Source organism: Culex pipiens, unplaced genomic scaffold (genome assembly GCF_016801865.2).
Source record: "Culex pipiens pallens isolate TS unplaced genomic scaffold, TS_CPP_V2 Cpp_Un0035, whole genome shotgun sequence".
NCBI lineage: Eukaryota > Metazoa > Arthropoda > Insecta > Diptera > Culicidae > Culex > Culex pipiens.
Genome location: NW_026292852.1, coordinates 42,028 through 61,918, shown reverse-complemented (window position 1 = coordinate 61,918; position 19,891 = coordinate 42,028). Strand labels below are relative to the sequence as shown.

General features: G+C 35.1%; 1 long non-coding RNA gene across 1 annotated transcript; it reads right to left on the bottom strand.

Moving 5' to 3' along the window:
* Window positions 1–3,732: 3,732 nt before the first annotated feature.
* On the bottom strand, window positions 3,733–19,681 carry LOC128093763 (uncharacterized). The gene is made up of 2 exons (XR_008212720.1): window positions 19,646–19,681; window positions 3,733–3,877 (listed from the first exon to the last, which is right to left on the bottom strand). It is a non-coding gene; the product is annotated as an uncharacterized LOC128093763 (long non-coding RNA).
* Between the last annotated feature and the right edge of the window lie 210 nt (window positions 19,682–19,891).

Sequence of the window (19,891 nt, the reverse complement as noted above, 5' to 3'; positions counted from 1 at the left end):
AGATGACCTACTTGTTGAAACATTGTTGCAAATTGCAGCAATTAGGGATGGATATATTGACACTCTAGAAAAAAATCAATTCTCGAAATCGTGAATTAAGTTCATGAATGTTAGAACTATGAAGGAATATATTCACGTTTATAGTGCAAATCTAGATTTTTTGTTAAAGGTCCTATGAGCTATTTTGCTTTGTTATGTTTATAGAATCTTTTAAAAAAAAATCTAGAATTGCACCATACTTATGAATAAATTTCTTCGTGATTCTCACACTCATGAACACAATTCACGATTACGGGAATTGTTTTTTTTCTGTATTAAGTAAAAAAATTCCATACTCTGGAAAAGTTGTCTAAAATTATCTTGCTCTATTCTGAAACTTGGTGCTGACGAGAGCATACGCAACCTGATCATGGATTTAATCGAGTCGCGACTTAATCCACATATTAGAAGAAGAAAAAACATTTTTAAAATAATGAGGGCTAATTAAGCGACAATGAAAAACGAAAACTTGCACACTTGGATTTTTACCGAATTCGGTAGTTACAAAATCGGTAAAGTTTAAATCGGTAAACCATCTGTCAAAATGAACAAAAATTTACCGAATTTCGGTTGTACGATGAACGATGAATTACAGTGAAACCACTTTTTACGCGGAGCGTTACGTTTTTCGAACTTGTCAATTTCTCTGGAACGACGCAACATTTTTGCAACGTTTTTAAAGCAATTTGAAGGTTTTGTTCAGATGTACAAAACGCTTTTTGAAGCTTGCAAAAAATATTGTATGGTTCTAGAGAAATCGACGAAACAAAAAGCGTAACGCCACCGCTTGAAAAGAGGTTTCTCTGTACCAAATTTCGGTAAGTTTTAACCATCTACTGCTAATTTTTTCTGGGAATTTTTTATTTTTCCCTTGTTTCGAAGTCATTTTGAGCAACTTTTGTTCTACGAAAAACTTAAATTCTCTTGTTTTATGTTTTTCTTGTTTCATTTTTATTATTTTAGTTTGCATTTATCTTGTTTAGTTCATGTTTGTTTTTGGTAGTATTTGGCCTATTCTACCACCTCCTATCATTACATTATGCCTATCTAATTTGTTCATGTTTTCACAGCCACTTTTCAATATTTTGATTATTTTTCACATTTCTGCTATAAAATGGCACCATCATCATTTAAACTGGTATACTAGAAAATTTAATTGGTTACACTAGAAAAATTACTGTATACTTCTTTTTACTTAAAATATAGGAAATGTTAGTTAAAAAACACAGCTAAAGTTGACCCCTAAAAAATTACATTTTTAAAAACTTTGGCAATGTCACATAAAACAAGTCAAACTTTCAACCCTTGAATTTTCAAAAATGTAAAGAGTTCTTTTTTCCATTGTTTTTTAAAGATCAAAGATTAGTTGAAAAATTGATTTTTAGCGATTTTTTTAAATCGAAGGCCGTCTAAAGGCGGGGTTGGGTTATAGAGGGTTAACCGAATTCGGTAATTTTCAGTTCCCTTTTGAAATATTTTTATATGGAAAAAATAAAAAAAATTGTAAAAGTTTCAAAAAGCGTTGAAAATTTCAAAAAATACCTAGTATGATATTTTATAGCAATAGGATTTTTTATTTTATAGGAGATATTTGTTTTATTTACAAAAGGCAAAGTTTAATTGAAATTTAAAAAAATAGTTTGCAAAACGCAAAAAAAAATCTTATTTTAGTTGACAAAAATGCCAAGATGGCAAAAGTTGATCAAAATTCATTTGGCAGTGTTTTCTATTCTTAACAACAGTCATGACTTTACGGAATCTGCGGATACAAATTCGAAAGAAAATAATGTGTTATTTTAAGATATGTGCTGAAAAAATCCTCTTTTTGCAACTTTTTGCATAATAGTAGTTTATGCAACAAATTGCAAAAAGAGGATTTTTTCAGCACGAGCCGTACATTTATCCAACGAGGTTCACCGAGTTGGATAAATACGAAGTGTTAAAAACTATGTGTCTAGTTTTGTAATGAAATTTGATGTTTTGCAACCCTGGGTGCGCTGGAAGTGGGGACGCGAAGTCGTGATTATGCAGGTTAATTTTTTTTTTTTTTTTTTGGTTTGCTTTTGTGTCGCTATTCATTTGGGGTGAGTGACTGTGGTAATCGAATAATAGCATCATTGGTGCGCTGGAAGTGGGGACGCGAAGTCGTGATTATGCAGGTTAATTTTTTTTTTTTTTTGGTGTGCTTTTGTGTCGCTATTCATTTGGGGTGAGTGACTGTGGTAATCGAATAATAGCATCATTGGTGCGCTGGAAGTGGGGACGCGAAGTCGTGATTATGCAGGTTAATTTTTTTTGTGTGCTTTTGTGTCGCTATTCGTTTGGGGTGAGTGATTGTGGTAATCGAATAATAGCATCATTGGTGCGCTGGAAGTGGGGACGCGAAGTCGTGATTATGCAGGTTAATTTTTTTTTTTTTTTTTTTGGTGTGCTTTTGTGTCGCTATTCATTTGGGGTGAGTGACTGTGGTAATCGAATAACAGCATCATTGGTGCGCTGGAAGTGGGGACGCGAAGTCGTGATTATGCAGGTTAATTTTTTTTTTTTTGTGTGCTTTTGTGTCGCTATTCATTTGGGGTGAGTGACTGTGGTAATCGAATAATAGCATCATTGGTGCGCTGGAAGTGGGGACGCGAAGTCGTGATTATGCAGGTTAATTTTTTTTTGTGTGCTGGTAATCGAATAATAGCATCATTGGTGCGCTGGAAGTGGGGACGCGAAGTCGTGATTATGCAGGTTAATTTTTTTTGGTGAGCTTTTGTGTCGCTATTCGTTTGGGGTGAGTGATTGTGGTAATCGAATAATAGCATCATTGGTGCGTTGGAAGTGGGGACGCGAAGTCGTGATTATGCAGGTTAATTTTTTTTTTGTGTGCTGGTAATCGAATAATAGCATCATTGGTGCGCTGGAAGTGGGGACGCGAAGTCGTGATTATGCAGGTTAATTTTTTTTTTTTTGTGTGCTGGTAATCGAATAATAGCATCATTGGTGCGCTGGAAGTGGGGACGCGAAGTCGTGATTATGCAGGTTAATTTTTTTTTTGTGTGCTTTTGTGTCGCTATTCGTTTGGGGTGAGTGATTGTGGTAATCGAATAATAGCATGCCTTACTGAATTATTTGTGTCTTGAGCGTAATTTTCGTTGAGTAATTAGTGTTTTTTGTGATCTTAATTAATTGTTTTGTGATTTTCAAAGCCCTTCCTATATCATCGTTGATCGGAAGGCACGGCGTCGGGTAAATTGTGTATAATTTTTTCGATTTAGGTTTTATTTTTTATGGTGAAAAAGCCATTTCTATATAATGATCGAAAGACGCACTGACATTTTGGAATAATTAATAGTGGAGTGAAATAATTGTGAGTGAGTGATTTTGTGTGTTAACCAGAAAGACCTTCCCATAGCATCGTTGCTCGGAAGGCTCGCCGACGGGTCTGTTATGAAAGTCCTCCCCATAGCATCGTAGCTCGGGAGGCATCGAAAAGCCAATACCTTATCCTACTAACCCAAAAAAATAATAATCACGTGATGCTTGAAGGAGATGCTGTGGATTCAACGGTCTCAAGCGGTATCAACAAGTATATAGCGAAAAACTGTGTGCTTGATGAGTCTGCAACTTCAACTATCGGACTAACATTCCTCCCTTTCGTTGAACTGCAGGCTTCTTGGGAGGGCGCCGGTATTGACTAATAAAGCAGGGATCTTCAGAGGTTAAACAGTGAACGGATGGTTGGCTCCCACTAATCATTTTTGATTCATTGTTTAACTTCAGCTGATCTGTCAATAACGGAGTAGCAGCTCATTGGCAGTCAACCATGCTCATGCTCATGCTCATGCTCATGCTCAAATTTGATGTTTTGCAACCCTGACAACTAACCATAGACAATAATAAGTGTACTTACCCTAGTTACCTAACCCACCTGTAAAACACACACAAATTACATGCAAACACACAACATTCCAATTTGTAAACCCTACACCAAACATGTAAATACCTACAGACAAAACGACACAAATTGTACAGACATACACAAACCCCAAAACCAGCACCACTGCTACGCGAGATCTGTCATCTCGGCGCAGCATAACAGATGTAAACACAAAACATAATTGAATAAAACTTAAGTCTACAACGAACCGTCGCGGAGTTCAGTTCGCTCAAGAGTAAAATGCGAAGTTTTACTTAAAACTAACGTCCGAAATACTAGTTAGTACGCGCGTGAGTGATTAGTACGGAAAGGAGCATGCAAGGAGAGGGGAATTAAGGAAAAAGGAGTGGAAGGAACATGGAGCAGGAGTGAGGAAGTTTCGTGCAAGGAAAAGGAAGGTTCTGGGGGAAATGAAGTTTGGGGACACAGGCCGTCGGTGATCCGGGACGGCCGAAACTTGTGTCCAGTGCGTGGACACGAAGAGTGCTGAAAAAATCAAGTTTTGCAACGAGTTCCATACAACATTTTTTGCAATTCCAAAAAACACACACTGAGTGAAATTTTATGCCAAATTTTCATGTATTTTGTCAATAAATCGTTTAAATCAAAAAATATTGAAAGTGTTACTTTTCGAAACAAGTGCTGAAAAGTTCAACTTTTCAGCACCCATTTGAGTGCTGAAAAGTAGAACTTTTCAGTATTTATTTTGAAAAGTGTTGCTATTCGATTTTGTTATTTTTGGTACAGAAAAGTAGGCTATTTCGTCGTTCAAGAATGACAGGAAAAGTATGTAGTTTTACGACGGAATTGCAAAAACTACTATTTCGATTCTACATTAACCCAGAAAGGTTATTTTTTTCATTTTGAACAACATTTTTCATTTTAAAATTTTGTGTTTTTCTTAACTTTGCAGGGTTATTTTTTAAGAGTGTAATAATGTTCAACAAAGCTATAGAGCAGACAACTACAAAATTTTGTTACGTTTGCTAAGTTTGCTTGTAATCAGCACGAGTTATCGCGATTTTACGAAAAAATGTTTTGAAAAAGTTGGTTGTGCCGATCACGGCACTCTACAACTATGGAAAAAGGTAGAGTTTTTAAGACTTTTTATGTGTTTTTTTCGATGAAAAATAATTTTGCGGACTTTTGAGTAAGCCATCAAATCGAGTATCCAATTTTATATAAAAGTACATTTGACACCAAATTTCTATCTCATCACCGTTTCAAATTGCAAATGATTGGAAAACACGCCTTTTTTAGCCTGTTCAAAAATTTGAGGGGTCGTACCGCCCCTCCGTCACAAGATATAAAAAAACGGACCTCGGATTCGTGATCAGGGACAAAAACTACCCCTTGGAACAAAGTTTCACGCAAATCGGGTCGCGGCAACTTTTCCCGATTCCCTTTAATTACACAAAAAAATAATTACAATATTTTTATAATTTGTTTTACCGTGTATCTATTTTTTTACAAAGTCCTTAATAATACTCTTTACTGAATACACTAAATCAATCAATTTTCATGACATTTTTTTATGGACAGCTGTTAAATTTAGGGACGAACCGATGACAAAAAATTGCTTCAGATTAAAAAATGCATGAAATAACCAAAGGCTGTAATTTTCAAAATTATCCTGATTTATAGATATAGATAGCTGATCATTGTCCCGTGTTATCATCATTTCCGTAAGTTTCTGCTCTCTCCTCTGATGTGCAAGAAATGTTGTACTTTGAAAATGTAATTCATACGATACCTGAAAAGGAAAAGAAAGAATATTGATTGTATGAATTATGAATATTTAATCGAAAATTCATTATATGAGTGAGTAAAAAAGTGGAAAACAGTTCCAGAAATCAAATCCAATTACATTACAATTTTCCAAAGTCTTTTGAAAGTCATCTGCGACTCCCTTTCAGAAACAAGATGAACTCAGCGGATTGTTCCATTCGAGCTTTCACTTAATCAAAAACTTTTTAACGAATTCTCGTAACCTTGGGAACCCATCGCACCCGCACTGCTCCATCAACAACACTTCAAACAAAATTTATTCAAGATTGCCTTCGTGCAAGAACGGAGCGCTATGAATTTAATAAATCCCGAATCAATCAACCCCTGGCTCTACCTTCGTCCTTTTCCCTCATAGTGTAAAAAAATAAGCTATCACTCATGCAAATTCATTTTCCTAGAATGAGAGAGAGGGGAAAAAACAGCAGTATACTTCCTGCTTACAAAGGGAAATCCTCACATTGTTCCATTTTTTCGGGTATATTTCTTTGCTAGGGTAAATGTTTCTATTACGAGACTTTTTACATTGTTCGCAAGAAGTTCGCCACCCCGCAAACTCTTTGCGTACGAGTTGCCACAGTTGCGCCTTTGCCTTGCCCAATCTTACTCCTCTATTCAACAGAACGGAAATAATGAAAGCTCTCTCTCCCTTTTCCCATTGTTGTACTTGCTTTTTCCCATTGAAGCATGTTCGTTACGTCCTTGTCCCGAAATACCCCACAATTTGGCGGTTTGTCGTTCCTCCACAAAAGAGCTTTCTTTTCTTCCTCTTTTTTGTTCACTCCCCCCAAAAGAATGTCTCTTTTTTTTTTTGCTCGCTCAGATTAGTTTTGCTTTTACCCTCTTATTCCTCCTTTCTAATAACAGTCGTAATGCCCCGACGAAAGCTTTGCCATGTAAGGTTGCTGTGCGCCACTTGTCAGGCAGGCAGGACCTTGCCGAGCGATCCAATATCCTATGGAATGGTGGTGACGAGGACCATGTGGGTGGTTGGTGGGTGGAAATGGGACCATTATGCGACACATATAATAAATCATCCCAAGTTCTCCAGGGACGGTCGCTGGGGACGGCGGGGAGCCAGCGCGTGCCCATGATGGTCAAAATATTTTTGGACCACAGAGAAAAATTCGCTGTTGGAACAGTCGATGAATTGATTGTGATCAGGGGCACCGACTCTGGTAGGGAGGGGGGGGGGCACGGTATTTTTTACACTAATTGAGTTATATTGCAATCATTAATTTTCAAAAAAAAAGATTTGACGAAAACAAAAATTTTAGCGAAAAAAACTTAAACATCGAAAATTTTCAAAAATTCAAAGGATTTTTAAATTAACTCAGACATGCTAAAAGTGATTTTAAATTTTACATTGATTTCGGCTGATTGTACTTAAAGTTTCATTGAAATTTGAAAGTCTTTTGAAAAAAAAAAAAAAAAAATTGCCCTCTGATTTTTCGGATCAACTTTGTTCCAGCCTGATAATCTAAAATAAACACAAGTGTGTCGTCCTCTTCGATTTTTGATAGGATTTGAAAATGTGAATAAGGCCATTGCGAATTTTATCTCAGCATAATTATAATTATTATTTATACTAAAAATTAAAAATTTTAATTCAAAAACTTTTTTCAGTGGTTGCCAAGCTTTGAGAATTGTATTTTACTGATGCATTGAGCATGCATTTTATTTTATTTGTTCAATTTTACATTTATTTCAAATTTTGTTGAATTATTCAAATTTAATAATTTTCTTGATTTTTCAGATTTCTAGAATTTTTATGGATTTTTGAATTCTATAACTTTTTGAATTTCTTGATTTCTTCAAACTTTTTAAACTGAATTGAATCAATTGAATTTCATTTTATTATTTTTTATATTTCTTGGATTTTTTTTTTATTTTTACTTTGTACCTTTCAAAAATTCGTAGATTTCATTTAAATCCATTTTTTTATTTTTTTTATGTTTTTTTTTGCAATAAGCTTTTTAATTATTATCTCATTTTTTTTATTAATCAAATTTTCAAGTTTTTTTTTATTTCTCAATTTGATTGAGTTTTATTAATTATTTGTATTCTACGAAAATATTTAAATTTTACAAATTTTGTCATTTCCTGGAAATTAAAAATTTCCTAAACTTCATTAAATTATTTAAATTTCGAGTTTTTTTTTTAATTTCTTCAGTTAATAAGTTTTAAAAAATCTGTACCACTGCTTACAAACACAACTGAGTCATTTTGATAAAGTACGATTGAATTCCTTGAATCAATATTTTCAGTTTTGTGGGTTTCTTAAATTTCTTATCATTGTTTTATTAATTCGTTATTATCTAATGTGAATTTATTGAATTTTACTAAATTAGTTTCTTAAATTTCTTAAGGGGTTACAAACATGTAGAAAATCAAAAAAAATCATATTACAGAAAATTTATTAAATCCACTCAAAAGATGATTTTCAATCACTCCTGAAAGTTTCATGAAGATATTTCATGATTTCAGATGATTTAAGCTCAGAATTTTACCATGCGCAAAGCCAACTGTCTAACTTTCTGAGCGTTTTTCTCTGAACACCAAGTTGATTTACGGGTGCCACGATATCTCGAGATGGGATAGACCAAATTTTGGGTGAAGACTCCCAAGACATGTCCGGTGTGCATGACGAAGCCCGATTTTGAAATTTTGAATTTTCAAAAAATACAAAAATCAAAAACTGGCGATTTTTTATATGAAAAACTGAAAAATATTTTTATCTTTTTTTAAATAAACTTTTTGAAAATCTGCCTTCGTCATGCACACGGGACCGGTTTAACGAGTCTTCGCCAAAATTTTGAGCCGATTTGGTCGAAGCAATGTTGAGATATCGTGGCACCCGTTTTCTGAAACTGCCAACTTCAAATAGCTATATCTCGGCAATGATACAACCAAATGTCTTCAAATTTGTTTTGTTAATAGATGAAAATGTATATTTTAATGCCCTGAAAACAGATTTTGAAAAAAAGTTTAATTATGTGCTCAAACCGACCTCTGACATTTTTGCCGATTTACATGTATGTAACACCTTAAACTTTAAATGTTCTTAAATTTCATCAATTTCTCATAAATTTCACTTTCATTTTTGCTCCAGCTGTCAATAGAATTTTCAGTCCCTTCAGGAAGATAGCTTTGATATTTTGTTGATAACTCCCTCTCTCGTCGGTCCTTTCAATATCGACAACGAGTGAGTCCACTGTTTATCTATATTTTTTAAAGTTCAAATGTTTAATGGAATTTTTAATGCAATCAAATGAAATCAATTTTAAATGCATTTCCCAACGTTTAGAATCATTTTTTACATGTTTGGATTAATTCAAAAATCTTTGAAATTTTGCTGTATTTTCAATGTACAGTACATAACCGCAAAAAGCATTTTATTTACAATACCTTTTTTGAAGAATAATGACTGCAAATCAACTGTACGGGTGTAAAATGCTTTTTCCAATGTTTTTTTTTTTCACAGAAATGTTGAAATTCTGGCTTATAATTCCAATTTTCATGTATATATTTTTTGTAAATGCGTTTTCAATCAATATCAGGTAATAAATACAGAGAAACAAAAATTATGCAGTAAACTAGAGGGTGACGATTCTCGAGATTTTCAATTTCCCGGGAATCGAGAGTTGAATTTGGCCATTTCCCGGGAATTCCCGGGACCCGGGATTTTTTTTAACTATATGTCAACAGTGCCATTAATATAAAAAGAAAAGTAATGATTTTATTATTTTTCAATGAATTCAGTTACAATTAATTCATGTATTTTCAATAGAACGATAATTTGAGTTCCTTCATTTTTTAGAGGAACTATTTATACGTTTTGATTTTTCTGAATCTGTTTAAACAAGATCGTTTTTTGAGCTTTTTGAGACTAAAATTATAGTTTAAAATGTTCATGAATCTTCATTCGCACTGAGTGATTTTTCAAAAGTGCAGTTTTTATTAGATTTTTGTGCATAAAAAAAAGCTAATTTATGATTTCCCAGTATCGGGATTTTCGTAATATAATAAATAACGACTCATATATTTATTAATGAAATATTTGCTGTTATCAGGAAAACCCGAATGTTCACAATTGGCGGACCATAACTTTACAAACATTGCCATAGTTTTTTTTCCCCAAAATATAATTTAATACTGAGGTTGATGCGAAACACAAAATGACTTATTGACATAAAAAAATGAAATAACCTTGATACGGCGATTTTAACTTACTAAGAATTAAAAAGAAAATTGATTATGAGGATTGCAATGCGCGAGAAGTTATGGAAATTTAACCTATATTAAAAAGCCTTTTCCCGTTTAGAAATAATAAATTAAAATAATATTTAAAAACTTTGGTTTTGAAATGTAGGGTGTAATTACTAAGTACGATTTAATTCGGATCTCGCGTAAAAAAAAATCGCGCTCTTTTGAATTTCTCGCGTAAAAGAAGTTTTAAGCATTTTCATGTTTATTGTTAATACATATCTGATCAACGGTCTAAATGGGTAATTTAACCATTGGAAAAGATCCAGGTAAGTAACGATAGGTACTTTGAGGCGTGTTGGATTGTGTTGGGTCATCCGAGAACTCCCGGGAGTCATGTCCTGAATGTCTACCTGATCAACGGGGGACTATATGGGTATGTTTAACTTTGGAATAGCTTCAGGTAGCTTCAGTGGGTCACGATGGGTACTCTGGGGCGTGTTGGATTGTGTTGGGTCATCCGAGACCCAACACAATCCAACACGCTCCAGAGTACCCATCGTGACCCACTGAAGCTACCTGAAGCTATTCCAAAGTTAAACATACCCATATAGTCCCCCGTTGATCAGGTAGACATTCAGGACCTGACTCCCGGGAGTTCTCGGATGACCCAACACAATCCAACACGCCCCAGAGTACCCATCGTGACCCACTGAAGCTATTCCAAAGTTAAACATACCCATATAGTCCCCCGTAGATTTCTCAAGATACCTGAAGAAAACTTTGATAAATCTTCCAAAAATCGGACCGCGTTATTTTGAATTTTTCGCGAAAATTGAGTCCGCGTTATTTTGAGTTTTTCGCGTAAAAAAACCGAGTAAAAAAAATTCGCGCAAAAGGAGGTCGCGTAAAAAGAGGTTTGATTGTAATATCACATCCGGAAAGGGGTACATCTTTTATGTAAGAAACAATGTGTAATTTCACCTCTGAAAATGTGTAATTTTACCACTATTCTCGTGTAATGTCGTATTTTCAGTCTAAATTGAGGTAAAATTACATCATGAAAGAGGTAATATTCAACCTTCTAAAATTACACCTTCCAAATTTACACTTTTTTTTTGCTGTGTAGCTTATGGGAAGAGACCAAGCATGTTTCTATCAAAACTTTTGCAAAAAATTGTTCAAATAGGGAAAATTTACAAATTAGATGGGATTCAATTTGAGTCTTTAACCTTCCAAACATACAAGAATTTCCCCATTTAACTTTCTACCTTCTGAATTGGCTTTGCATACACATATTTTATAATATTTTTACTTTATTAAAGTATCTAATTAGCACAAATGTATTCCCCATTCACGATATAGTCGCGGTCGTTCTATCTTGACGTACGTCGATTTTGGAATAATTGAGTAAAAAACGCCTTCTTGCGCTGCTTTCAATGCCTCATCTTTTTACCATTACAGATCCTTAGAATTCGATATCAATGCTGAGATATTCTACCTTGAGATTCCGAGATATGTTGAGTCGAAAAATGAGAGCTTATGCGGTGACATTGAGAAAAACTCATTCCCACAAAATGAAAATATTTAGGGGCTGCGATTGTAAACTAGCAGTCCATCCCTTTTGTTCGTTCACGTCAAGTAAGAAGGGGACAGACTGCTTGTTTACAATCGCAGATTCGCCCTGTTACTACGGGTATCGGGTATACTACGGGTAGTCTGAAAAACAAAATTATAAAAAGAGAAAATTGTAGGAAATTTTCTTAGCTTTATTAAAATGTCTCGATTGCTCTAACACCGCATCCCTAGGGCTTGACGTACTTTATGGATGACACCATAATAAGCACCGTCCAAAAGGCTCCATTGATCGCGTTTGGTAGCAAATGTCAGCAGTTGTTTCAGTTGTTCTAAAATGAATCCCACCGTACTAACACCCATTCCAATCCCCCAAATAATCCAAGCCGTTTTCATGTCATCAAAGTTGAGTTCTACCTTGTCGTTGATGTCCGGTCTGGATCTTTTACCAATGTATGTCCGACGTAACCGGCTTCCCCACTGTCGCTTCCACAAGCTCATGAATCCGGACTCTACCAGCGTAATGTGCACGAAGCGTAAATCTTTTATCAGTTGGTTTCTTGTTGAAGTTGAGTACAGCTCAGGGCCTTCATAAATTGTTTGATCGAGTACCACGTAGAACGGCTGCATTCGTTCGTAATCGAACGTTATGTCTTTCAACGCGTCAACCAAGTCAGTGTCCCAGCGTAAAGCTGTATTAGGCACTGCGTCGTTCAGTTCTAGCAGAGTCCCTTGTACCACCATGCTACCCAACAGTGTATCGTTGGCATAGTGCGGATTGTTTTCCAAATCTACGAATATTTTGAGTCCAGATTGGCGAAGATCATCCAACGTTTTGATTTTATGAATCGATGGCTTGCTAATCATCAACGATACTACCTTTGTCTCGAATGCATTCGATACAAAGAACATCAAAATGATCAATGGTAGGAACACAAGCTTCTCCCATCGGCCTGCACGGTGAAGATCGTGCCGTTCAAAGCCACACACCACCAGTAGAAATGGGTCGTTCAGTATCTGGGTCGGAAAAACGTGTTTGATGATTTCTGCCAAGACAAAAATCAGTGCAATTGCAATCCAAACTTGCCAGTCGAATGGCATGACCAGAAGTTCGGCGGCATTCAAAGGTCTGTCTCTGGACACGGCAAAGCTCGATGACTTCATTAGGGTTGTAAACAGGTACCGGTAATCCATCGGAATGCTATCATCAAAAAACATACAGTCTAGTATTATGTCGGCTTGGCTGGTTCTTGATGCATGCTTCTCTAAACACAATAAATATGCTTTTTTGGATGCTCCACAATTATGCGAGAATTCAACGGCTTTAGTATTCAGGTATCGAGCTGATTCGTCGAGCCAACGTGTATTCCATGATGATGGGGAATGATAATTCTTGATATAGGTGATTTTGCGACCTTTCAACCACCGCCGTTTCCACGTGAATAAATACATTGGGTGCTGTTCTTTGGGTCGGCTGAAGCATTTGTTTGCATTGCATTGATATACGATTCTCGAGGAACTGTCCATGAACGCTGAATATGCAAACTTGGAATAAGTGATTAATGCATTCATTCCATCCCGTACTTTTGAGTTCAGCTTATCTACCAAAACCAACACCTTGACCGAAGGATCAAATGACCGCAATACGAAATATATATCGTGCAACGTTGTATCTGCTGTTAAAAAGGTGAAATTGCTTTCTACATGAATCAACAGCAGCGAAGGATTCCAAGGCATATCCTCGAGGTGGGACCCGCGGCTGAACACCGTCAGAACGTACTTTATGACGTGGTCCAATCGAGGGGATTTTTGAACTGCGCTCAAGATATTATCGCGGGGAATCTGCGGTCCAATGTGACAGCTAAACACTCCCGGTTTCACACTGACCAGATATTCTATTGTCCTAAGGACATAGTTCAGGGTGCTCGGGACGTAAGCTGTGCTTACGCGAATTCCTAAAAGTACCAGCAATATACTTCCGAATGTCTGCATGGTTGTGAACGAAATGCCATGAGGTATTTATGAATCATTGGGTAGATGTTGGAAATGCATCTTTTGCATTATTTACTTGATTGAATTGCATTTTGAAATTGCCGTGTGTAACAACTCTTATAAATATTTTGTATCAAGCTTGATACTATCTATTTATGGCTACAGATAATTGTTTTGCCTTCCTCACTGAGGAAAGGCTATAAAATTACTCGAAAAAAACTTCTCTATTTAAGCTCGTAGACCCACCTTCACCTTGACAAAATGCATGTGCGCACTCGATTTTCTCTAGACTGGCTTGGCTCCATTCGATCCGTCTTGGGGTCCCATAAGACCCTAGTGGTAAGCCCAAAGAAGTCATTTTGCATCATTAGTTTGTCCATATTAATTTCCATACAAATTGGCAGCTTTCCATAAGAAAATAATACATGAAAATTTAAAAATATGAATCTTTTCAAGGAAATATTTGATCGATTTGGTGTCTTGGGCAAAGTTGTAGGTATGGATAAGGACTACACTGAAAAAAAATGATACACGGTAAAAAAATTGTTGAAGATTTTTAATTTCACTTTTTGTCACTAAAACTTTATTTGCAAAAAATATCTTTGACCGAGTTATGAATTTTTGAATCAATACTGATTTTTTCAACAAAATCGAAATATTGATCGCAACAAAATTTCAACTTAATTTTTCGAAGTAAAATCGTGTTTGCAATCAAAAAGTACTGAAGTGAAATTTTTATAAAGTGCACCGTTTTCAAGTTATAGTCGTTTTTGGATGACTTTTCTGAAAAATAGTCCAGTTATTCATTTTTTTTTAAATTAGTGCCCTTGTTTGCCCAGTCCTGAATAAAAATATTTTTGAAAAGCTGAGAAAATTCTCTATAGGTATTTTGCTTTTTTCAACTTTGTTGATACGACCCCTAGTTGCTGAGATATTGCCACGCAAAGATTGAAAAACAGGTAAATTGATGTTTTCTATCAAACAATCCACCATTTACTAATGACGATGTCTCAGCAACTAATGTTCAGAATTTCAATGTTAAAATATGAAACATTCGTGAAATTTTCCAATATTTTCGAAAACTATATTTTAATATTTTTTTTAATCAATACTAATATTTCTAAATTGCGTAATATTGAATGTTTAGCCCTTTTAACATTTTAGTCTTGATTAAAAAAATGATAAAAAAAATTAAATAAAACATATAAAAAAGATTTGTTTTGTATGGAAATTGACCACGAGGTGGTAGAGGGAGTGTCCGAGATTTCAAAAAAAGTGTCCACGTAATTAATGGATGGTCCCTAGAGCAATTCCAGCTCAAAACAGGTATTTTTTATGTACTTTTTTTCGACCCTCACCGATGTCAATGAAACTTTGTTGTATTAAAAAGTGGTCAAAGACAAACTGACGGGCTTTCCTAATAAAATACACTGAAAGAAAAAAAATACGCGACTTTCATGAGATTTTTTGATTTTTAAAACTAAAAGTCAAATTTGCAGGTGAGCCCACGATTTTTTTTCGTTTAATTTTTTTGTGAAAATATCCTAAGATGTAACAAAAATACTCACGAAAAATGCAGGATGGAGCAACTCACCTAAAAAAATACAAAATTCATTTACTAAAACTGTTTATTTAAAAAGTGCTAAACGTCAAAATTTTGAAAAAAAAACGAATACGGGAATCGATTCTCCAGACAATTTAACATAAAAGTCTTCATTTTGACCACTGTCCTATTTGATTGTTTTGAATCAAGACTAACATTTCAAAAGGGCCAAACATTCAATATTACGCCCTTTTGAAATGTTAGTATTAATTTTAAAAAATCATTTTTTTTCGAAAAGGATCAGAAAATTTCACGAATTTTTCATATTTTGACATTGAAAATCGAACCATTATTTGCTGAGATATCGACATTAGAAAATTGTGGGTTTTCTGGCTGAGACTTAGAGAACATCAATTTTACTGTTTTTAAGTCTTTGCATGGCTATATCTCAGCAACTAAGGGTCGTATCAACAAAGCTCAAATAAGCAAAATAAAGAGAATTTTGTCAGCTTTTCAGAAATATAAGTGCAATGTGATTATAACCAAACGCGTTTATTTAGATCATGGGCACTAATTTTGGTGGTGAAGTAAAACGTTCGGATGGTGAAGTAAAACGTCGGTCCCGGTTTCTCCTGTCTCGTCAGAGGCGCTGGAGCAGAAATCCCACGTTAGAGGAAGGCCATGCCCCGGGGGGCGTAGTGCCAATAGTTTCGTTTTTCGCACTAATTTTTAAAAAATAAATAAGTTCAACTTTTTCCAAAAAAGTTACCTAAAAATGGCTATATCTTGAAAACGGTGCACTTTATAAAAATTTCACTAGAGTACTTTTTGATTGCAAATTCGATTTTACATTGAAAAATAAAGTTGAAAATTTTTTGCATCCAGTAATTCGATTTTTGAAAAAATTGGTAAAAAAAAATTATAACTCGGTCAAAGATTTTTTGCCCATTCTGGAAATTTCTGAAAACATGGCGTTTAATGTCCCCTAAAACATATCAGAAAGTGAAAAAAAAATAAAACTTAGGTTTTTTGCAAAGTAAAATTAAAAATCACCAAAATAAATTTACCGTTTATAATTTTTTTCAGTGTAGTCCATATCGCACAACTTTTCCGAAGACACCAAATCAATAAAAAAAATCCTTCAAAAGATACAGATTTTCGAATTTTCATATATCATTTTTGTATGGAAAAGTATATGGACAAACTAATGATGCAAAATGGCTTTTTTGGGCATACCGAAGGCATCAAAAAAATTTCAGCCGGATTAAAAAAACAAAAATTGAAATTAAGAAAAAAAGACTGATTTCGTAGAGAATTGCTCATAACTGAAAACAGATTTTACCTGGATAGTAAACTAGATTAAATCATCAAAAAAACGTATTTTGAAAAGTGGTCTAAGAAAATCTCATGGGAAATTGGACGAGCTTTCCGGTAAAAATATTCACGAGATAGAAAAATCAAGTCTGTCGTATAGAATTTGTCAAAAACAATAAAAAAAACTATTTTTTCACATTTTTGTTTCTGAAACCGCTGTAACTTCACAAGGATTGGGCTGAGAACAGTGGTCAATGACAGATCAGCTGAAGTTAAACAATGAATCAAAAATGATCAGTGGGAGCCAACCATCCGTTCACTGTTTAACCTCAGAAGATCTCTACTTTATTAGTCAATACCGGCGCCCTCCCAAGAAGCCTGCAGTTCAACGAAAGGGAGGAATGTTAGTCCGATAGTTGAAGTTGCAGACTCATCAAGCACATAGTTTTTCGCTATATACTTGTTGATACCGCTTGAGACCGTTGAATCCACAGTATCTCCTTCAAGCATCACGTGATTAATTTTTTTTGGGTTAGTAGGATAAGGTATTGGCTTTTCGATGCCGTCCAAGCTACGACGCTATGGGGAGGACTTTCATAACAGACCCGACGCCGTGCCTTCCGATCAACGGTGATATAGGGAGGGCTTTGAAAATCACAAAAGAATTCACTTTTCACTCCGAATATTTTTTACGAATACGCGCTCCCTTTGCCAATTATGCACTCACAGTGGTCAATATGGAGACATTTAGGTAAAATTATCGGAAAATCTGTTTTTCAAAATTTTGACGTTTAGAGCAATTTTTAAAAAACGTTTTCAGTAAATGATTTTTGTGTTTTTTCAGGTGAGTTGCTCCATCCTGAATTTTTCATGAGTCTTCTTGGTACATCTCAGGCTATTTAACGAAAAACAATCGTGGGCTCACTTTCAAACTTGACTTTTAAACTTAAAAATTTAAAAAATCTCATAAAAGTGGAGTGTTGTTTTCCTTCAGTGTATTTTTTCGGGAAGCCCTCAAATTTCCTACAAGTTTGTCTTTTCACCACTTTTCGATGCAACGGCTTCGAGATACAGCAATGTTTAAATTACGAAATACAAAAATATTTAAAACACTTACGCCATTCTCAAATGTTTAATTGAAATCGGAGAGGGTCCGGTACAACCGATTCCCTATTTGACATGGAATTGCTCCTTAGCTAAATTTAAAAACTTATCGCAAAAATAACTTTTCTAGACTTTCCTACTGTAAACAAGCATTTAATTACAGAATAATCTTCAATCCGACGTAATATGAAAACCTTGCATTTCACGGTGACAAAGTTTTAACTAACATTTCCTTCCCCGTTTGACCCAACCCATCTGTTGGTGGTTTGGAAAACTTTTTTCCTCCTAAATTCATACGGGCATGTCCACGTGGGAAGCAAATGTGAAAGGTGAGGGAGAGGGAGGTTTGTGCAAACTTTCCTTCCGGATGTTGTTTGTAAGTAAACTTCCGGGATCCGGAAGTGAAATTAATGTGGCTCGTTTTAGAACGGAGAATGGGGGACTTTTTTATAACTCTGATGTCAAACAAAGTTGGCCTTGCCGGCCCTTGTTATGGGTTTTAAGTAAAAGTGAATGGTTGTATGTTTCTTGGCTTACTGTGAGTTGTTGATTTTACCTTTAGGTAAAAAATAATATAAATTCAAAGTCCTCAATTCAACAAACTCTTCAAAACTGTTTCCCCTAAATGTCCACAACCTTTGAGTGCCCACTCACCTTAACATCACCACTCACAAGTTGTCGTTTAAATTGAAGCAGAACCTCTTCCTGGACCGTTTCTTCCCAAGTGTGCTCGCCGTCAGTCTACAGGACGGCACGACATGAACCAGCTTTTAGAAAATGATGCTAATAGTGGAAAGCAACCTCCCTCCTGTGCAACTCGATACAGCACTCACTGTACATACAGCTGACAAGAACAAGAATAGTCGACTCTCTTCTTGGTGGAGAGTGGCAAAAAAAGCAAGATTAATTCACCTAACAGATTCAAAGCTTCTTTGAGAATCTCACGTTATCAGAATTTTTCTCGGATCCTCCAAAATCCAACCCATCGCTTTTCCACACGCAAACGTTGGCAAAGTTCTCCCAAGGAAGTGAAACTTTGTCGATATTTTCCGCCTTTTCATGCAAAGCTTCCGCCGTTCGCCGCGTGGTGGCGCGTTCGTGCCCATGTTTAGCATGCACCCCCACAGCAGCGGGGTGGTTTTTTTTTTCTTGTTGCAAGCAGTGGGGGGAAAAATCGCGATTCCTTTTTCATCACTTCATTCAAAAGCTCCTGGGGGGTGTCCCCATGGTGGGTGGGGGAGAAGAGGGGCAGGATCAGTTGTGTCTTGAAGAAAGAGGGAACAAACTCGGTCGACGGTGAGTGGTGTCGCGGAGGAAAGAAAGTTATTCTTAACTATGGAGGGCACTCTGGGAATTCTGTGTTAGATTTTTACAGGACTTTGGAGTCGAAGTCGGTGGATTTGGAGTCGGAGATGCAAATCGTAAGAAGCCAGAGTTGGTTGTTTCTTGACAATTCTATACGGGAGTTTTTGTTGAAGTAGAAGTCTTTTTAGAGCAAAAGTTTAAAACTAAAAAAAAGCTTTGAATACTTTAAATAATTTGAACACTTAAAATAATTTAAACATTTTTAATAATTTAAATTCTTTTAATACTCAAAATTCATTAAATGCTTTAAATTCAATAAATACGTAAAATACTTTAAATGCTTAAAATACTTGAAATACTTTAAATACTTTAAATACTTTAAATACTTTAAATACTTTAAATACTTTAAATACTTTAAATACTTTAAATACTTTAAATACTTTAAATACTTTAAATACTTTAAATACTTTAAATACTTGAATTACTTTAAATACTTGAAATACATTAAATACTTTTTGCAATTCCGACGTGAAACTATTTACTTTTCCTGTCATTCTTGAACGATGAAATAGCCTACTTTTCTGTACCAAAAATAACAGAATCGAATAGCAACACTTTTCAAAATAAATGCTGAAAAGTTCTACTTTTCAGCACTCAAATGGGTGCTGAAAAGTTGAACTTTTCAGCACTTGTTTCGAAAAGTAACGCTTTTCAAAAAAAAATTTGATTTAAACGATTTTTTGACTAAATACATGAAAATTTTACATAAAATTTCACATATTGTGTTTTTTTTTGGAATTGCAAAAAATGTTGTATGGAACTCGTTGCAAAACTTGATTTTTTCGTATTTATCCAACTCGGTGAACCTCGTTGGATAAATGTACGACTCGTGCTGAAAAAATCCTCTTTTTGCAACTTGTTGCATAAACTACTATTAAATACTTTAAATACTTTAAATACTTTAAATACTTTAAATACTTAAAATACTTTAAATACTTTAAATACTTTAGATAGTTTAAATGAGTCAGATTTGCGATTCCTTTCCGTAGGGTCGTAGAATTTTCGCGTCCGCCGTCGGTGTGTTTTTCGTTTTTTGGCGTGCG